This window comes from Marmota marmota, unplaced genomic scaffold (genome assembly GCF_001458135.2).
Source record: "Marmota marmota marmota unplaced genomic scaffold, marMar, whole genome shotgun sequence".
Lineage (NCBI taxonomy): Eukaryota > Metazoa > Chordata > Mammalia > Rodentia > Sciuridae > Marmota > Marmota marmota.
In genome coordinates this window covers 36,360,862-36,381,132 of record NW_026000057.1, presented here as the reverse complement: position 1 = coordinate 36,381,132, position 20,271 = coordinate 36,360,862, and the positions used below count along the sequence as shown (strand labels likewise).

Below are 20,271 nucleotides of genomic sequence, written 5' to 3'. Positions count from 1 at the left end.
TGAGTTTGGTATTGTGTAAGTTATCCTTCAAAAATGAGGGAAAATTATTTGTCAAATAATCACAGAAATGGAGGAAATTTGTTGCCAGCAGATTTACGTAAAATACATAATCAAAGTTTTAAAAACTTATTTTTTATTTTTAGTAGCTCTAACAGAGAGCGTTTTATTCAAAATAAAAATAGAAAAATACATTTGATTATGTGCATTTATGTATATATGTTTATGCATAAATGTTCATGCATGTTTATATATAAGTGAAATGATTCACATCAATGATACATGAGAAAGGAGAGAGGAATTGGTTTATTATTATAAGTTATGTGTACTACCTGTGAAATGGTGTAATGTTATTTGAGAGTAGATTTTAATTAATTGCACACAATTATACAATTACATTGATTATACTCTAGTGCAACCACTAAAAACAAGGGAAATCACAAAATACAAATGATATGCCAAATGGGAAGAAAAAATAAAATCATATACAATACTCAATTAAGACCTCAAAAGGCAAAAAAAAAGTATAGAAGATAAAAATAAGAGCAAGGGCATAAAATAGTAGTAGCATATGGTCAAAAATAATCCAACTCTAACTATTGCTTTGAATGTCAATGATTTAAGTACACCAATTAAAAGATAGAGATTGTCAGAGGGGATCAAAAACAATAGACAGAGTTATACTGTTGTCTTCAGACACAGAAAGATAAGTACCACATGATCTCTCATGGGTTGAAGTTAAAATAGCAGTGTGAGTGTAGAATACTGATTATTAAAGATTGGGAAGGGGACAGGAAAAAAGGGAAACTGGATTTGATTACCGTGTGCTGCATGCATGTGCTGAAATATCACAATGCATCACTATATGTATAATATATGCATGCCATTTTAGTCAACTTTTCCTTTGCTGTGACTGAAAGACCCAATCAGAAAAAATTTAGAGAAGGAAAAGTTTTTTTTTGAGGGCTCATGATTTCAGAGGTCTCAGTCCATAGACAGCAGGCTCCATTTCCTGGTGCTTAAGTCGAGACAGAACATCATATGGAAGAGTTTGGAGGAGGGAAGCAGCTCACATAATGATCAGCAAGCAGAAAGAGAGACTAAGCTCAGTTCACCAATTTGTACCCCAAAAGCATGCCCCCCAATGACCCACCTCTTCCAGCCACATCTTACCCACCTGCAGTTACCATTCAGTTAATCTCATCAGGGGATTAATGAACTGATTGGGTTAAGGCTCTCAGAATCAATCATTTCACCTTTGAATATTCTTGCATTGTCTCACACATCAGCTTCTAGGGGACACATCACATCCAAACCATAACACATGTTAATAAATAAAATATTTTTAAATCCTCTAACCTAGGAAGTCAAAAATAATTAATTTGTTACAGAATGAGATTAAAAGAAAAGGGATAAAGAAAGATATAACACCTAATATGAATCTGGAGAATATTATCAATAATAAAGAAGAGTGTAACATAACAATAGAAGGATCAATTCTCCAGAAAGATGTGGCCATCCTTAACATGTATGCACCTGACAACAGAGGTGAACTTCCAGAAAAAAAAAATAAATGAATCCACTATTATAGTTGGAGACTGCAATACCTCTCTGTCAGAAATGAACAGACCCAATCTGCAGAAAAATCTGTTAAGAACATGGTTGAAATCAATAGCACCATCAATCAATTGGTTATAATTAATAATAATAGACTATTTGACAATGGCAGGTTCATATTTTTCTCAAGCAAATATCAAATATTCACACAAGATAGACTATATCCTGGGCTATGAAACACATCTTAACAAATTGAAAAGAATAGAAATCATACAATGTCTGCTTTCAAACTGTCAGTTAGACAGCTTTCCATCAGTGACAAAATACCTGAGATAGAATTGTATAAAAAATGTGTGGGATACAGCAAAAGTCATGCTGGAAGTAAAATTTATAGCATTGAATACAAATGTTAGAAAAGAAGGAATACCTAAAATAAAAAAAAAAAATCTATGTTCCCACTTTAGGAAACTAGAAAAAAAGAGCAGTTAATTTCAAAACAAGTATAAGAAAAAAATTAAAAATAGAGCAGAAATCAATGGAAGTATAAACAGAAAGTCAATAGAGAAAATCAATGAAAACAAAAAAGAAACCTAAATCTGCCCCTTTGGAAAGATCAATAAAATCAATAAGTGTCTACCTAGGCTAACTGAGAAAATATAAGTCTCGAGCCTTGGAAAATAAAGGCAGCACCTCACTAAAGAAACTAGACATTATGGAATAATAAAGGAATATTACTGTTGTAGTTTTGATCTGAAATGTTCCCCACAAGCTCATAAGGTTGTACACTTTAAATATGTGCAATTTCTTTTATTTCATTTGTGCCTCAATAAATCATTTATATTTTTAAATATATGCATACTTGAAACTTTTTTAGCTCTCTTATTTTGGTAATCTTTCAAAACAGAATTCAGATTAGAAAGAAATATCATATCTATCAGCATTAAAAATAAAGCCAGGTGCGTGGGTGTAAGCCTGTTGTAATCCTATTGGCTCAGAAGGCAGAGACAGAAGATTGCTAGTTCGAAGCCAGCCTCAGCAATGGTGAGGCACTAAACAACTAAGTGAGACCCTGTCTCTAAATAAAATACAAAATAGGGCTGGGAATGTGCCTTAGTGGTCAAGTCCCCTTGTGTTCAATCCCCAGTACCAAAAAAAAAAAAAAAAGAATAAACAAAATGAGAGTACATGGCAAATTCAACTCCAGAATCAAACTAAAACTAATGTTTCAATGTTTTGAATTTATGTGAACCTGACAGGTCTAAAAAGATAAAATCTTAGTACTAACACAGGCATCATAAATGCTTTTAAAACTTTTGATATAACAAGTGTTCTCATAAAGAAATATTCTGACAACTATATATTAAAAACAAAAATCAGGGTTTATATTTTCCTTAATATACACATGGGACTTAAAGGAGAGCATAAATATGAATTTTAATGTAACATTTCCTGAAATAATTAAAATTTGACAGCCCCAAATGCCAAGTTATATCAAAGGTGTTTATCTTTTTCTAATTTGGCAAAGTAACATTATGGAAGGAAAATATTTTCACTAACTCTTTTGATTGGAGAATGGGATATTGAAAAAGAAATAGAAGAAAATATGTCCCAATTATGATTAGACTGATAATGATAAGATTCATTTAATATTGGATTGAATTATTCATTTGGTCTATCTTGTTTATCTTTAGTGAAATAACTCTTACTTCAAAATTCCTTGGTAAAGGAAAAAAAATGAACCACATCTTTCCACTCACAGATATCCTTAATTTTTCATGATATTTCACTTATTACCACACTGACTGAAAATAAATATCCAGAGTGCTACAGTGATCATTGCAAGAACACTATTTTTTTCCTTAATTATTTGTGTACTGCTTAATGACTGATATCAATGTTGGTGTGTAATTATTCAGATAACTATCCATATATATCTGCTGCACAGACAAAAATGATTGATAGATTCCCACTAAGCTCCTAGTCTATATAATCATATAGGCAATTAAGAACTCAATAGGTAGGAAAAAACTTAAACTTTGAATCAGAGAACACAGATTTTTCACTCTAGTTCTGCTAATTTCTAATTTTGTGAACTTGAGAAATAACAGACCTGGGGAGTTTGTTTCCCTGCCTGAGAAATGAGAATGGTTAACATTGTATCATACTTGTGCATATGTAATTTGGCATTGTGTAGGTAAAACTGCTTTTTAAATTATAAAGCATCACACATACATCTATCCAAGGTATTGTTATCCGAGAAGTAGAGAAAACAGAGGCTGTGATTTCTATTTTGGGTCTTTCTTTCTTCAGTACTAGATTCATGAATCATGCTTAATTTCATATTGAGTTTATTGCCTATTTTCCCTAAAAGTGGCTTAGAGACCATGTCTTGAGGTACTTCTTATACCAGTCAAAATGGAGGGGATAACCAACCTTTCAAGTCAACTTGTAAAATAAGTATTTACCACAAAATAGAGACACAGTTGGTTACATTATGGCCAGGATGACTTACAAAAGCATTTTCCCACATATTTTGTTAAGTTGTATAACTGACATGAATGATGTTATGTTGACATGACTCCCTGAAAAGGTGACAAGATTAAAGCTGTATGATCCAGTTACCTTGGCATTACCCATTCCATGAAATAAATTATTAATGGTGTCGTATAACTTTCATTTGAACCATTAAACATTCTGATGGGGTTTTCCCCATTTGAAAATAATTAAAGAACCATTTATCTTATTGTTTGAATTAGTCTCTTATACAGTTATTTCCCCAACATTTTTGTCATTAGGATAGCAGTGGCTTTCACCAAGACAACAAGACATGTCAGCACAAATATAAAATTTTCTTCAAATATCATTCAGTAGTTAATCATGTGCTAAACCCAAAACTTCTCTTCTGGATATCTGAAATACAGTGAAGACGGTTTGTTAAGAGGACTGAGCTTTCTGGCAAAGATTACAGGAAGCTCCAGGCAAACACTGAAACAATATATCCTTTACTTAACATCTTTCCCTAATCGTCAGTTACATGTGGAAAGGGAAAAAGGTATAAGAGCACAGAAAGAGAGAGTCTGTTTTGTTCGAGAAAACAATCTGTAAAATAATTAGAAATACAATAGAAACTGAGACTATTCACACTCTGATTTCATTTACATTTAAATTTGTGATATGCTTTTATTTTAGGAGATCAACTAGAAAGGAATTATGGAGAATTTTGTTAATTGGTGTTGTATCAACATGTGAGGAAAAGGAGACACGGTGACAATTTTGGGGACACAAATGTGGATATGGAAGCATGACTCTTTTTCAGGCTTCCATGATGATATTCTAAAATGTAAGTGTCCATTGAGCTCTTTGTGGTGGGCTCAATGGGTTGGCTATGGCACATATGCCACCATGAATGGATCACTATGGATTGGATATGGGAATCCATTGTCTTCGCCTAACCCACACATAATTCTATCCTCAAGTAGTTTGAAATTAACCATTTCTTCTTTAGTGTCACTTGTTCACTCCAACAGCATTAACTTCATGGGGCAAAAGTAAATCTTCTATGCAGTGATGTTACAGAAATCAGAGAAATTAAGAATGTTGAAATGTATATTTTAATGCCATATTTTGCCACTAAGTATAAAGGCATAACCAAATTGCAAGGATTCCATTTGCCTGTTCACTCCATTCAATTTTAGAAACTTCAAGCTGCTATACGTTCTCCTCTAATAATCCCCCAAATTACAATAATTGAAAATTACATTTCTATGAATAATCCACAGAATTACCTTATAATAGAAATTTAAAACATAAATATTTAATCTGTTTTTATTTTAAACAAGTGCCAGTACATATGGTAAATATTTAGAAATATCGATAAAACCAGTAAGTAAAAGAATAAAAGAAAATAAACTATAATAAATGTTTCAAATAATTGAAATGGGGAAAGCCAGAATAAATAAAGCAATAGGTTAAGTAATTTTCTCAACAAATATTTATTGGTCACCATTACCATGTATCAGTAATTGATTAGCAGGAACTTACTTTATGAAACTGTGCTCCAAAGTAAATTGAGTAAATACCGTTGTTCCTATCATTTACCAGAAAGATGCAGAAATATATGATCCATGGGAAAGTTTTATAAACTCTCTAAATATCCTTTTCTTTATCTGCAACAAGAGGGTAATAATAATTTGTATATGATACAGGTCCTATTATTATTAATAATGCTATTATTGAATATGGCTTGTAATAACAATGATGAAGGAAAATTAAATTTATGGTCATCCTCCAAATAAAAACAAAGTATGATTGAGATGAACCTATATGCAAGAATTTGGGTCCTATAAAAACTAACCCTTTGGACTGGACTCTTCCTTAGAAATAGTCTATATCTATTAGTGAAACTAACAGAACTTTGTATTTGGACCTGTAAGTCATGTACATATGGGCAATACTAATGATAGATGTTCCCAAATTGTGAGTGATAATTTTATACATATCCTTCCCATTTTCATGTTCAATGGTGGCCACTTAAAATTACCCAGGTCACTAGTTCTTTAAGAACAACATCTAGGGACTTTTATTTCAACTATCCAACCACCTAAATTTCTATATCTGATCATCTCTCCTTCCATACATCAATCCATCCATCTTCCCATTCATCCATCTACTCAAGTATCTATTTCTATATCTATCTATCCATGCATCTATTGCCCAAACATAATCCTTATACCCAACTGCCCACACCTACATCCATCTATTATATATAGATTCACATCTACACTTACACCTATATCTTAAGTTGATAACTTCAAGTAACTCCATGAATATTAACAAATACTAAAATTATGAGTTTTTCTTTTTCTGGAAACCTGATTGTTAAACATTCACAAGAAAACCACTGGTACTTTTACTGAGTCACTATTCACTTTCACTGAACTGAAGGGTAGAATGTTAAGGAAGAAAAAAGGGGGAAAATGGATACAAACTTCATTTCATAAATACTTATGTAAGAAAAATGAAAAAAAATTGACTTTTTTATGGAACTACATTTATTTTTTCTTTTGATTTCCATTCCACCAAATTCTGGAGACCCGATCTCCATCTTTATCACTCTTCCCCTCTAGTACACTTAAATTTGAGACCATAGTATCACTGTATAGATTAGAAGTGTCATAGAGCTGATTGTTAGTGATAACAAATACTCATGTTGGAATCTCTTCTGTTAAAGAATACTATCCCTGTGTTTTTTCCCCTGTCAATGATTGATTTAGGTCACTATTAACCAATCTTGCCTTAAGAGAATATTCTACTGCTTCCATTAGCTCTGAGCCTCAGGAAAATCTGTGCAGACATTATTCATGGGATTTCCATTCTTCCAGGCTCTACCTGGAGTGTTATGGGGAAATAGATCACACAGGACCTTTCTGATCTGGGATAACTCTAGTCTGTCTGAGTGTTTCTGATAACTTTATCTTTCCCGAGGAATATAGCAGATTTCTGTTCATGGAATCCATCCAAATGAAATGATTTATTTCCTGAACTTTCCTGTTTTATCCAGGGAAGAACTTTTAGTTAGATAAAAAGCATCATAGCTCTTCCATTTCTTGAGTTATTTAGCACTTAAACTTTAGTAATATAAAACTTTAAGGTAAGGATCTATATAGATTTTTTTCCTGCATTTTTCTGTTCCATGTTTTAACTGAGATGAATATTTTTGACTGCATGGGAAAAATGTTGATAGGTAAAAATGAAATTAAATACAGAGAACTCCAAGTACATTTGAAAAAGCCTCAAATAATAATATCCTACAAGGCTCACTTTAACAAATTTTCTTATAAGATAAAGGCAGACAGCTCTTTTAAAGTAATTACATGGCTTATTTTGTAGAGGTGTTTGTAGAGTCAAATGAGGGGTTATGAACAGAGTTTGGGCAGGAAACAAGTGAACCGTTAATGGATTTTGTCCAGGAATATCTAGTATAGAAGGCGATCTGACACCAGTGTCACTGGGGAGCAGTTAAAGAGACAAGAATAGCTGCAGGAATTAGAAGGCATAACCAAAATAAGATAAAGGGCTAGAAAGACATGTTTTTGTTTTATATATTCCACATTTATATGGATTATTCTTCTTATCTTTTTCTTCTGCATACTTGAAAATTAGAGAGAAAGCATAGGTCTCAGGGTACACATGAAAGTTATCTTTTTGACTTTCCATTTTTAAAATTGGAACTGATATTAAAGTAAAATTTAACGAGGATTGTGAGACATCATAAATGTTCATTAAATGCTGAAGTTCAGCAATGTAACTGAGTGGCTAAAATGTCTTAAATTGGATTTCTCCCTAAATCTCCTTTTTCTGAAGAATATGTTCACAATCTACTAAAACCAGATTCACAATTTTAGTTACCCTTTTCTAAACTTCTTCAACATTTCACAGCTTCTAACTTCCATAACCTTCTAATAGGATAATGAATCATTGTGAGTGTGAACTCAATGTTATTTCGCTTCCCAAAGAGAGAAAGAAAATGTCACACAGAACATTCTAAATGAAAGCACTGATACTAATCCCATACTATTCCAAATGAAGGATTCATTCAAATACATCTGTTAATCTTTTTCACCAAGACTTATTTTGCAAGAGTTGGCCACAGAAGTTCAGATAATATAACATGGAAATCCCCTGCATGCTTATTGCATTTCTCTAGAGCATGCTTACTGCTAATTTATGACTTTGCACCTTCCACAAAAAAATATTTGGAACAAATTCTTCCAGGCATAGTTAACTTTTTTGAATGTTAAGTTCATAAGTAAAACAATATATTCCAGGAAATATTATGGGGAAATGTGCATTACTTTAATTAACCCCTTGATTCTCATTGATTTCAAAAGGGTAAAAGGATAAATAAAGTGACTCCTCGCCAGAAGACAATACTAGAATTTTCTTCTGTGGAGATAATACCAAAACAACACTAACAATAAATGATAAATAAGTCTCTAGTATTATTTTTTCCAAGTCATCTTGGAAGAGATATCTTTACAGCAAATGACAAGACTGTGAAAGCTAAAGCTCACATTGGGCCTTAAATACACAGACTATGTACTTCAGTTGTAGTAACTAAAGGTAGCATTAGTTTAACACTATAACTCTTAGCAAAGATTAATTTTTAATCTTAAAAAGGCAGAAAGTAGCATTAAGTTCAAACAGAGTGGCATTCGGAAGATAGCCATGTTTATCTTCTAAGTTCTACATAAATGTTGATTTTAAAAGACATTGTTCTGTCACTTATTATGTATGTTTATACAACACTTAAAATCCTCTCTGGAACATTATTTCCTAATACAGATTTAAACAGATTGACTGTTTTAAAAAAAATGTGCTTTTGTAGGCAAATAAATCTGGCTTTAACTGATTAGAACAAATAAAAAATAAATGAATTAACAATTAATTAATTAATAATAATTAATTAATTTTTTTGTTGGTTTTGTGGTACTGGAAATTTAACTCCGGGCCTCCAGCATGCTAGGGAGGCACTCTACCACTGAACTACACCTCCAGTCCTACATAAAACTCTAGATAACAGTTTCCTTATCTGCAAAATGCAAATAAGTGTTTACAGACTGTAAGATTGCTTTAAGTGTACAAAATATGGATATAAGTCCATGGAGTGGCCAATCTAAAGTTGGTACTCACTAAACACCACTTTAATCTTCCTTTCCCCTCTCTATTGTTGAACACAAATGGCATGCTGAGAAAACAAGAAAAACATAAGTCTTATGCCTTATTCAGGTCTAAAGCCTTACTTTAGGGCATCTGCTTGCCCCAGGTTTCCTATAAGATAAAAATGTCTTCTTTAATATACTGAGAGTAACTAAGAACAGAGTAGGGACAAAGAGCATGAGAAGAAGATTAACATTAAACTGGGATGAGAGGTGGGAGGGAAAGGGAGAGAGAAGGGAAATTGCATGGAAATGGAAGGAGACCCTCAGGGTTATACAAAATTTCATACAAGAGGAAGTGAGGGGAAAGGGGAAAATAATACAAGGGGGGGAAATGAATGACAGTAGAGGGGGTAGAGAGAGAAGAGGGGAGGGGAGGGGAGGGGAGGGGGGATAGTAGAGGATAGGAAAGGCAGCAGAATACAACAGACACTAGTATGGCAATATGTAAATCAATGGATGTGTAACTGATGTGATTCTGCAATTTGTATATGGGGTAAAAATGGGAGTTCATAACCCACTTGAATCAAAGTGTGAAATATGATATATCAAGAACTATGTAATGTTTTGAACAACCAACAATAAAAAATAATAAATAAATTAAAAAAAGAGTCTCAGAGAAAGCTTGATTACGGATGATTGACTGGGAAACATCAGAGTAGCAAGAGAAATACAAGAAAGAATGGAAAGCAAATGGGTTATGCATTATTCAAAGGTCCTTGCTTCATAATGCAAATCTTCCCTCTATTACTTGCAACATTAATAGACAGAGAAACCTCATGTTCCAGAATGGACACAGGAGGGGAAATGGAGAGGCATTTTATGTGCCTGCTTCAACTATCTTCTGTTGATCCATATCTGTACATGGGGGGCTCTACTTTGTATCTTGTAACTAGGAGAGTGGGTCTCCTCCAGCAATAGCTGGAGTTGAGCAAAGGGTCAAGAGCTCCAGGGACAAGTTAACCAGAAAAATCTGAAGCAGCACAAAAAAAAGTGGTCACTAGTATGTCCATGATCATCATCCCCTTTTCTTCATCAGATTTTATTTAAGTGTCCTGTAGATGATTTTTAAGCATCAAAAACAGACATCGATCGTCCAGCCATGTCCAGTGCAGAGTTACAGGCCCTGGGCAATAGATTCCTGCACTGTATACCTGGTAACACAGGGTTCTAGACACATGTTGAACTTTCAAAAGAGGTTTATGTGGAAATTAGGAATTTTAGCTCAAAAACATCCGCAGAAATTCTTGATGCTGCCCTTGGGTAATATATTGTTGGGATCTCAGTGCCCTCTGGCATTATTTAATTGCAAAGGACCATAAGAAAATGTACTCTGAAGTACATTACTGCTAGCTTTTTCTTGAAGTGTTATAAAGATCATTATACTGCCTCAAACACCTTTTTATCCGTAGAAGAAGGAAGTTGGTAATAGCTACATTTGGAGAAAAGAAAGAAAAGAACAAGAGTGACTCATGAAAAAATGTATATATTTGTTTTGGCCTAGATAATTTAGGTTTTTAAAAAAATACTATTTTCCAGAGGTAAAAAAGGTGTGTGTGTGTGTGTGTGTGTGTGTGTGTATTTTCAGAGTTACACTGAAAGTTCTAATTCTATATTCAATGCCTTCAAGTGCTTTAAGGCTCCTAAATCTTTATGTATTCCATCTATTCCTTTTTACAATATAATTATTCAGTTATTTTGGGAAATATTATAAATTTTCTGGCTCCACCACTAACTAGCTGTGGAATTCTTAGCAAATTACTTATCTGTTCCTCAATTTTCTCATCTTTAAGATAGAGATGATAACAACTATTTTGATAATTGACAGGGTTATTTGTAGAGTACTTAGAAAACTCTTGAACCTTTGTCTACTACTTCATAAAATTTGGGTATAAATTTTATTGTTATTTAATAGTATTAGTAATGACAGAAAGTCACATAGTACATAATAGTTCAAAGAAGAACTTCATCCATCACACCAAATCCCCCACATATAAACTATAAAAATAATTTAATATTTGAGTCAGGAAGATATACACAATTTAAACAGATCAATATCAAGTGAGAAAATAGAAGAAGCCATCAAAAGCTTACCAATCAAGAAAAGCCCAGGACCAGATGGATACACAGCCAAGTTCTACAAGGCCTTTAAAGAGGAACTAATACCAATACTCTTCAATTTATTTTAGAAAATAGAAAAAGAAGCAGTAATTTTAAACTCATTCTATGAGGCCAATATCACCCTGATCCCAAAACCAGGCAAAGACACATCAAAGAAAGAAAAGTTCAGACCAATATCTCTCATGAACATAGATGCAAAAATTTTCAATAAAATTCTGGCAAATCAAATACAAAAACATATCAAAAAGATTGTACACCATGGTCAACTTGGATTCATCCCAGGGATGCAAGGTTGGTTTAACATATGGAAATCAATAAATGTGATTCATCACATCAATAGACTTAAAGATAAGAATCATATGATCATCTCTCTCGATAGATGTAGAAAAAGCATTTGACAAAATACAGCACCTCTTTATGTTCAAAGCACTAGAAAAACTAGGAATAACAGGAACTTATTTCAACATTGTAAAGGCTATCTATGCTAAGCCTCAGGCCAACGTCATTCTAAATGGAAAAAAATTGAAGGCATTCCTTCTAAAAACTGGAACAAGACAGGGATGCCCTCTTTCACCACTTCTATTGAACATAGTTCTTGAAACACTGGCCAGAGCAATTAGACAGATGAGAGAAATCAAACAGATATGTATAGAAAAAGAATAACTTAAATTAACACTATTTGCTGATGATATGATTCTACACCTAGAAGACCCAAAAAAACTGCACCATAAAATTTCTAGAATTAGTAAATGAATTAACCAAAGTTGCAGGATATAAAATCAACACCCATAAATCAAAGGTATTTCTGTATATCAGTAACAAAGCCTCTGAGAAGGAAATGAGGAAAACTACCCCATTCACAATAACCTCAAAAAAAAAATAAGATACTTGGGAATCAACTTAATAAAAGAGGTGAAAGATGTATACTATGAAAACTACAGAACCCTAAAGAGAGAAATCAAAGAAGATCTTAGAAAACAGAAAGATCTACCTTGTTCTTGGATAGGCAGAATTAATATTATCAACATGACCATACTACCAAAAGCACTATACAGATTTAATGCAATTCTGATCAAAATCCCAATGGCACTCCTCATAGAAATAGAAAAAGCAATCATGAAATTCATATGCTAAAATAATACACCCAGAATAGCTAAAGCAATCCTTAGCAGGAAGATTAAAGCAGGTGGCATCAGTATACTAGACCTTAAATTATACTACATAGCAATAGTAACAAAAACAGCATGGTATTGGCACCAAAATAGGCTGCTAGACCAATGATACAGAATAGAGGACAGAGAGACTAACCCCACAAAATTAAAATTATCTTATATTACACAAAGGTAACAAAAACATGCACTGGTGAAAAGATAGCCTTTTCAACAAATGTTGCTGGGAAAACTGGAAATCCATATGCAACAAAATGAAATGAAACCCCTATCTCTCACCATGCACAAAACTCAACTCAAAATGAATCAAGGACCTAGGAATTAAACCAGAGACTCTGTGTCTAATAGAAAAAAAAGTAGGTCCTAATCTTCATCATGTGGGATTAGGCCCCAATTTCCTTAATAAGATTCTTATAGTGCAAGAATTAAAACCAAGAATCAATAAATGGGATGGAATCAAACTAAAACATTTTTTCTCAGCAAAAGAAACAAGCTGTGAGGTGAACAGAAAGCCTACATCCTGGGAGCAAATCTTTACCCCTCACACATCAGAGCACTAATCTCTAGGGCATATAAAGAACTCAAAAAGCTAAGCTCCGATAAAACAAATAAACCAATCAACAAATGGGCCAAGGACCTGAACAGACACTTTTCAGAAGAGGATATTCAATCAATCAACAAATTCATGAAAAAAAAAATGCTCATTATCTCTAGCAATCATAGAAATGCAAATCAAAACTACTCTAATATATCATCTCACTCCAGTCAGAATGGCAGCTATTATGAAGACAAACAAAAATAAGTGTTGGCCAGGATGTGGGGAAAGAGGTACATTCATACATTGCTGGTAGGATTGCAAATTGGTGCAGCCAATATGGAAAGCAGTATGGAGATTCCTTGGAAATCTGGGAATGGGACCACCATTTGACCCAGCTATGCCTCTCCTCGGTCTATACCCAAAGAACTTAAAAACAGCATACTACAGGGACACAGCCACATCAATGTTAATAGCAGCCCAATTCACAATAGCTAAACTGTGGAGCCAACATAGATGCCCTTCAGTGGATGAATGGATAAAAAAAAATGGCATATATACACAATGGAATTTTACTCAGCAATAAAAGAGAATAAAATCATGGCATTTGCAGGTAAATGAATGGCACTGGAGAAGATAATACTAAGTTAATTAAGCCAATCCCCCCCCCCAAAAAAAACAAATGCCGAATGTTCTCTCTGATATAAGGAGGCTGATTCATAGTAGGGTAGGAGGGGGAAGGATTAGATGAATTCTAGATATGGAAGAGGGGAGGGAGGAAAAGGGAGGAGGCAGGGGATTAACAAGGATGGTGGTATGTGATGGACATCATTATCCAAAGTACATGGAAGACACAAATTGGGTGTCAACCTACTGTACATACAAACAGAGATATGAAAAATTATGGTATATATGTATAATAAGAATTGTAAAAGCAAAAAAAACAAGTGCATGTATAAAGACATACTTTATACAAAGACATGAAAAATTGTGCGGTATATGTGTAATAAGAATTGTAATACATTCCACTGTCATGTATTTAAAAAAACAAAATCAATAAAAAATAAAATAAAAAAATAGATACACAAGGAAAAAAATAATAATTTAATATTATTTTGAGATCATGCACACATGCATACCTGTAAAACTCCATATACATACAAAAAGTACACTGGCCACCAAAATATTTTCCAATAATATTCTATATTCTATTCTTAAATAAAAACATATAATTTAACTACATTTGAATGTAATAGAACTAAGAACCAAAGGGAATATAAACAGACTACTGAACTGCTGTTCTCTCAGCAGTAGACATTAATTCTTGAAAGAGGCTTCTGGTATTAAGAAACAACATTACAAAATCTATTAAGTGATTGAAGTCATTTGGTTTCCCCTCATTTTATTTTTAAATTTTGCTTTGAGAAATTACCAACTGTCTTCATATTTTGAAAGATAAACATTCTATTTTCCTCATCTTCCTTTACCAATTCTTTTTTAAGGATATATATTAATTAATTTATATATTCAAGGTTTCTAGTATTTATCCTCTGATGTTAAACAATAATTCCCCCATTTCATAACAAAACCATGTACTCTATGTTTAAATAAACTCTAGTCTTTCACCATTTTTGTCACTTTATTTTGTTTTGTGTCTTTGTAGTAACTGCTATTTAGTCTTCTGTTTTAAATCACTTTAAGTGTGAGTCCATTGCTTCAATCCATCCGCTAGCTGTCTGCATTTTATCATGGAGCACATTTTTTCAAGAAGGGCTTCAATGTGTTATATTCCTGGTGCCTGCCTGAGATGTTTGCCTCCTGCCTTTATCCTCAGAAGACAACTTGGCTCGGTATAAAATTCTTGGGTCTGGTTCACATTCTTCCATCATAACTTTTATAACCATTGCTCCACTGACTTCTGGCATTCAGCTTTGCACGAATCAAACCACAACTTCTCCCATGCAACCCAGGTTGCATGGATTTCATCACTCTTTCTTTTTTCAAGAAAGTTTCTAAGTGCTCCACTCCTTGAGCTTTTCCTGTTTAGGAATATCTGCCAGCTGCTTTTACACTTGCATGATAACTTGACTGTGTATAATATTATTTAGTCATACTTTCTTTGCCAGAATCCAGAATAGATATTGCTTTATTATGTTTGATATTGACTATTGTGGAGAAATAAAAACCCAGACTTTAAATGATATGTGTGTAACACACCACACACACACACACACACACACACACACACAGAGTCAGTCTAATGAGTTATTCACTGTTACCCTTGGAGTTCAGTAACAACTAAAATATGTCAATAATTTTTCACTAGAACATGACAGCACTTATCAACTGCAAATTTCTCTTTAAGGAAATTATCTTCAATTATATTGAACACTTTTTCTATCACCTTTTATTAGATTATCTAACACTGGTACAGAGTTTTTCTAATGTTGAACAGTCTTTTCTTTTTTAATAAATTTTCCTCTTGTTGCTTTAAGATTAATCTTTAATCTACATTTATGTGATTATTGTGAGCTTTTCTTCTATATAATTATTTTAGCTGTTAACTATTTCTAAGTTGCTTCTTAGTTATATAATAATACTTTTTTCTTAGCCCAATATTTTTCTCTCTTAATCTACATTTTTATCCTAGTCTTCTATTTTGTCCTTTTATCTTTGAAAACTGTTTGACTGAATTGATGTTCTTATTTTATCCTTCCAGAAAAATAAAAAAACCTTATTAGGAAATCTTCTTCTATTCCAAGTATCATTATGGGAGGGACATTTTAGCTAGAATTCACAGTGAACCTCATCTGTCTTACTCCCTGTTATTTCAACTATTTTTTTTTAAATTCTGCCTTCTCCTGACTTTATCTACTCAGGGTTATATAATCAGGAGCTGTCTCAATAGGCAAAGTTGCAACTTATGCAGTTGAGGGGAGAAATAAAGAATGTCCACATGCTTATACCCTTTCCAATGTTTTATTCACCCAAAATCACTCAATACAATTTCACTCAATAGGTTCTTAATCGAGAAATGACAATTCTTAATGGGGCACACTGCAATAGCGTTATATCAATTCAAAGCAAAAAGTTCTAAGTTAACTCTAAGCATTGCAAACACAATTAGTTATGACAGACTTATTACAGACATTCCCTTAGCATATTAAGCTTAAATGCCCGGTCTAAAATCTTAAGTCTTAGGTTTTGAGTCCAGCACATGCACAGTCACTCAGACCACAGCGATCAGGTGAGCAACTGGTAGAGGCCTCTTCTGGAGTAGAGTTGGTGGCTGGTCAAGGAGACAGTTGTAAGGAGGAGTCGCAGTTCTTACCAAGATTAAGAGGCTGCTTAGAGTTTGAGAGCCGTGAGGATGATTCAGAGGATCAGGCAGAAGAATTGGTATGTCAGTCCAGGTCCTCATCAAGCTCTCAGGCTTGTGTGCATCAGTGTTGGCTGACTGAATGTCTGTCCTTTTGTTCTATTATCTATACTAAATTTTGGAGCTTCTGCTCACCCTTTGGGTCCACATCAGTTGTTACCAGGTTTCTTAGTGATATTTTACACTTCAGAGCAAAGACATATGGTTTGGTGGCTTCTACCCTGGTTTTACACTCTGACTGTTATCAGGGGTGAAGCAAGTGACTTGTTTTAAACCAAGTTGCTTGTTTGTGACTTGTCTGCCAGGCTATGCCTGATGATGTATGGAGGCCTCTGTAGGATTGTGCCTGAAGAGGCTGCAGGTTTTTAAAGTGGAATTGCTTAGGCTAAGGCCTAAGGCCATCCTTATAGGAGCTCATTAGAATATGGGAATAAACCTTAAAGAATTTCAAAGGCAACATAAATAACAAACTGAAAACTAATCACCACCCACTGGGAAAATGTTAACAGCATATATGTGCTCAATGAAGAAAGCTGGCTTATTCTGAGTTAGTAAGAATGGGAAGGTGGAGAGGCCACAGCTTATACTAATCAAACTCCACAGTAAAAGAGCTCATGACCTTAGCTATAGCTGGACTTTGGCAATCCAGGTGGGCATGCCAGTCAGAGTGTCTTATGGACCCATCAGTTCTGAAACTAAAATATTGACATTTGTAACATCCAAAATAAGATATCAAGAATCCCATGAACTGAACAGAAACGATAACATAGGTTGAAGCCAGAATTAAGCAGACAGGCAAGGGTCAGATCCAGAAAATGGAGGGGTTGAAATGTGAATTCCTTCAGAGCCCTTCCTCTACCTTTATCAAGAACCTGTCCCTGCTACAACCTATTGCTAAGGTAACCTGTCCTAGGAATTGTCCCTCCCCAGGAAGTTGTAAAAGTTGTTAATTAATGTGTCCAGGGCTGCTCCATCCGGCCCTTTCCCTATCCATCTGCTTCTCATCTTTTGGCCACCCACCTGAGCATCTCCTGAGCCTAGACACATATACAGGAAGGAAAGTGATAAGGGGAAGAGAGCAGAAGAACAAAGGAAGCCTAGGACATATACAAAAGTCAGAACATGATGCTTCTTGGGATACCAGAATACCTGCTATGGCCCCCTCCTTCCTCTCAGAAGAAGTCTATGTTACCCCTTTTTCAATAAACCTAGCTTTATATATTTGCCTTGGTGTGTTTCTCTAATGTTATACTTCAACATTTGAGGGAGCAGAATTCATCACCAGTAACTGGCAGTATCAAAGTGAAATAGGCAATAGTTAATAAAATAAGTAGACAAGTATAATTGTCAGGAACTGGGAAATGACGCAATCAACAGGCTGGAAATCAAGGACAGGATCCTAAGAGAGCGAGATAAGCAAAAGGGCCAAGATTCTCAAGGATAACAAAGCAACCCAATTATGTAATGGAAAGCAAATTCAGAACATATACCCAAGATTAAGTCTTTGAAAAACCTACAAGCAGTGAGAGTTGGACTTGGGAAATAATGAGGATGCCAGATAAGTATTGGGATTCTGCACCCCAGTCCTGACTTTCTGCTAACACCGATTCAATCCATCATTGTAACAAGGTGACCCCAAGTTTTACTACTCAGAATTGGCTCAGGAACAAAGTTGGCAAAGAGTCTTCAGGAAGGAATATCCTAATAGCTATGCATGTCTGAAACTGAAAATGGTGGGAGGCAGCTTTGGAAACTACTTTTGCAAGTTTGTATACAAATTTGCAAAGAATTGTCCAGGTTAGAAGGGCAAGATTTTGATCCACAGAAACATGAATATGGATATCCTTTAGATTATTCTCAAAGCAGATCATTTTCACAAAATTTTACCTTACCCTGAGGTTTTAGTTTAAATATAACTGCAATAACCCTTTAGTATAATGGGCTTAAAGACATCTATTTGATCAGATATGATTAAGATATACTCAGTTTCTCTCCAGTTGCCTATCACCACCCCTGCTTCTTCTCTCTTAGCAAAAGGCAAAAATTTTAACAACTAAATGTTTATATTTTTCCAGCTTAAATATATATATATACACATAAAAATATTTTTAAAAAGTAATGATCCAGGTGCAGTGGCACATGCCTGTAATCCTAGTGATTGGGCAGCCTAAGGCAGGAGGATCATAAATTTTAGGGCAGCCTCTGCAACTTAGTGAAACCCTTGTCTTGAAGTTAAAAAATTTTAAAAACAGGGGGGTAGGGACTGGGGATAAAACTTAGTGGTAGAACACCCTCCAGTTAATCTCCAGTAAAACACACACACACACACACACACAAATAAAGGCAGTAAACTGGTAAAATATTTTTAAAATATTTTTTATTTTCATCACTTTTTTATCAGTATGTAAAATATTCCTAAAAAATGAAGAAGTCGTTTATTTGTTGTGAGAACTTTGAAATTACTGACACCATTATCTACTGCCCTTTCTGTATCATCCATCCGATTATCTGTAGATCTGTGAAGAACTATGTTAGAAATGGCATCATCTTCTTTTTCATGCTTAAAAACAAACACCTGTGTGTCTCCAATTTCTGAGAGGTAAACATTGTCACAATGTGCTATTTCTTCAAGGACATGAGGAGTCAATCTAGGAAGAGCTATAGCATCAACTGTTTTTCACAATCTTCTGAGATCCCATTTTGAGTTCAGCCTCATCAACATGATATTGTATTTGTTTGCATAATGAAAAGTCATGTCTGCCACTTTTCTACCTGTTATTATGACATTTGCACCAGTATTAGCAATAGCCTTGACTTGTACATCCATGAGATTTCTTCTTCCTTACTAAAAGTCATCAATTCCTCAGCAGTTTAGATACATATCTGGGAAAATATTGAGTTATAAAATTGGCTATTAATGCTGCAGTTACTGTACTTACTGTGGATCAGATCATCATGGCAAAACCAGCTGGTGGGCCCACGCCTCCAAGTGGAAAGAAAGATTGAATGATGACCAAAATGACTGACTAAATGGGCTAATTTTACTGTAGGTGAACATTCTATTTGCAGTAGTTAACTATGAATTGCCTAATGGTTTTCTTATTTTCCTTAAATTAAGAAGAGTTTTGTGTTTGTATCCTTGGATGAATGATGAAATAAATGTATTGTTTTACTGAAAAAAAAATGAACAAGTCTATAGTAAAATAGAAAATTGGTAAAAAGGTGATTCACCAAAGAATATATTCTAAAAAATCATGCATAAAATATGATCAATTCAATCTGATTTTCTATTAAGAAATACAAATATAATCACACTGATATCATTTGCACACAATGAATCAGGCCATTTTGTAGAAGTAAATGTGAAAGAAATAATATGCTCATAAATGGCTAGAAAAATCTCTACTAGTATATTTCCAGATGGTTCTTTGGAAACATGCATAAAAGACCTTAGGATAAAGATGGACTTGGACTCAGTAATTTTACGTCTAAGAATTCATTTGCTTAAATCCGATTGCAAAATTATACACACTATGGTTTACCTCTATTTTTAACAACATCAAACTAGAAACTGATTAGAAAATTAAAAGGTACATTCAAAAAAAAACTTTTATGTGAGATCCTACAATGGAATGGCATAGTTTCTCTCATAAATTCCATGGCTTGCTTGGCAATTTTGCAAACCATTTCCCATGCTTGGATGTCTAACAGTATGTTACATATAGGTTCCATAGATTTATTGTGATAGAACCAGTCTTTCCAAAAAAGTTTTGGAGTAGCCCCTTACTTGTAATG

General features: G+C 34.0%; 1 long non-coding RNA gene across 1 annotated transcript; it reads right to left on the bottom strand.

The window, feature by feature from the left end:
- Positions 1-6,641: 6,641 nt before the first annotated feature.
- Positions 6,642-19,289, bottom strand: LOC125619827. Its single transcript, XR_007351429.1, has 3 exons — positions 19,158-19,289; positions 6,970-6,976; positions 6,642-6,676 (listed from the first exon to the last, which is right to left on the bottom strand). It is a non-coding gene; the product is annotated as an uncharacterized LOC125619827 (long non-coding RNA).
- Positions 19,290-20,271: the final 982 nt, after the last annotated feature.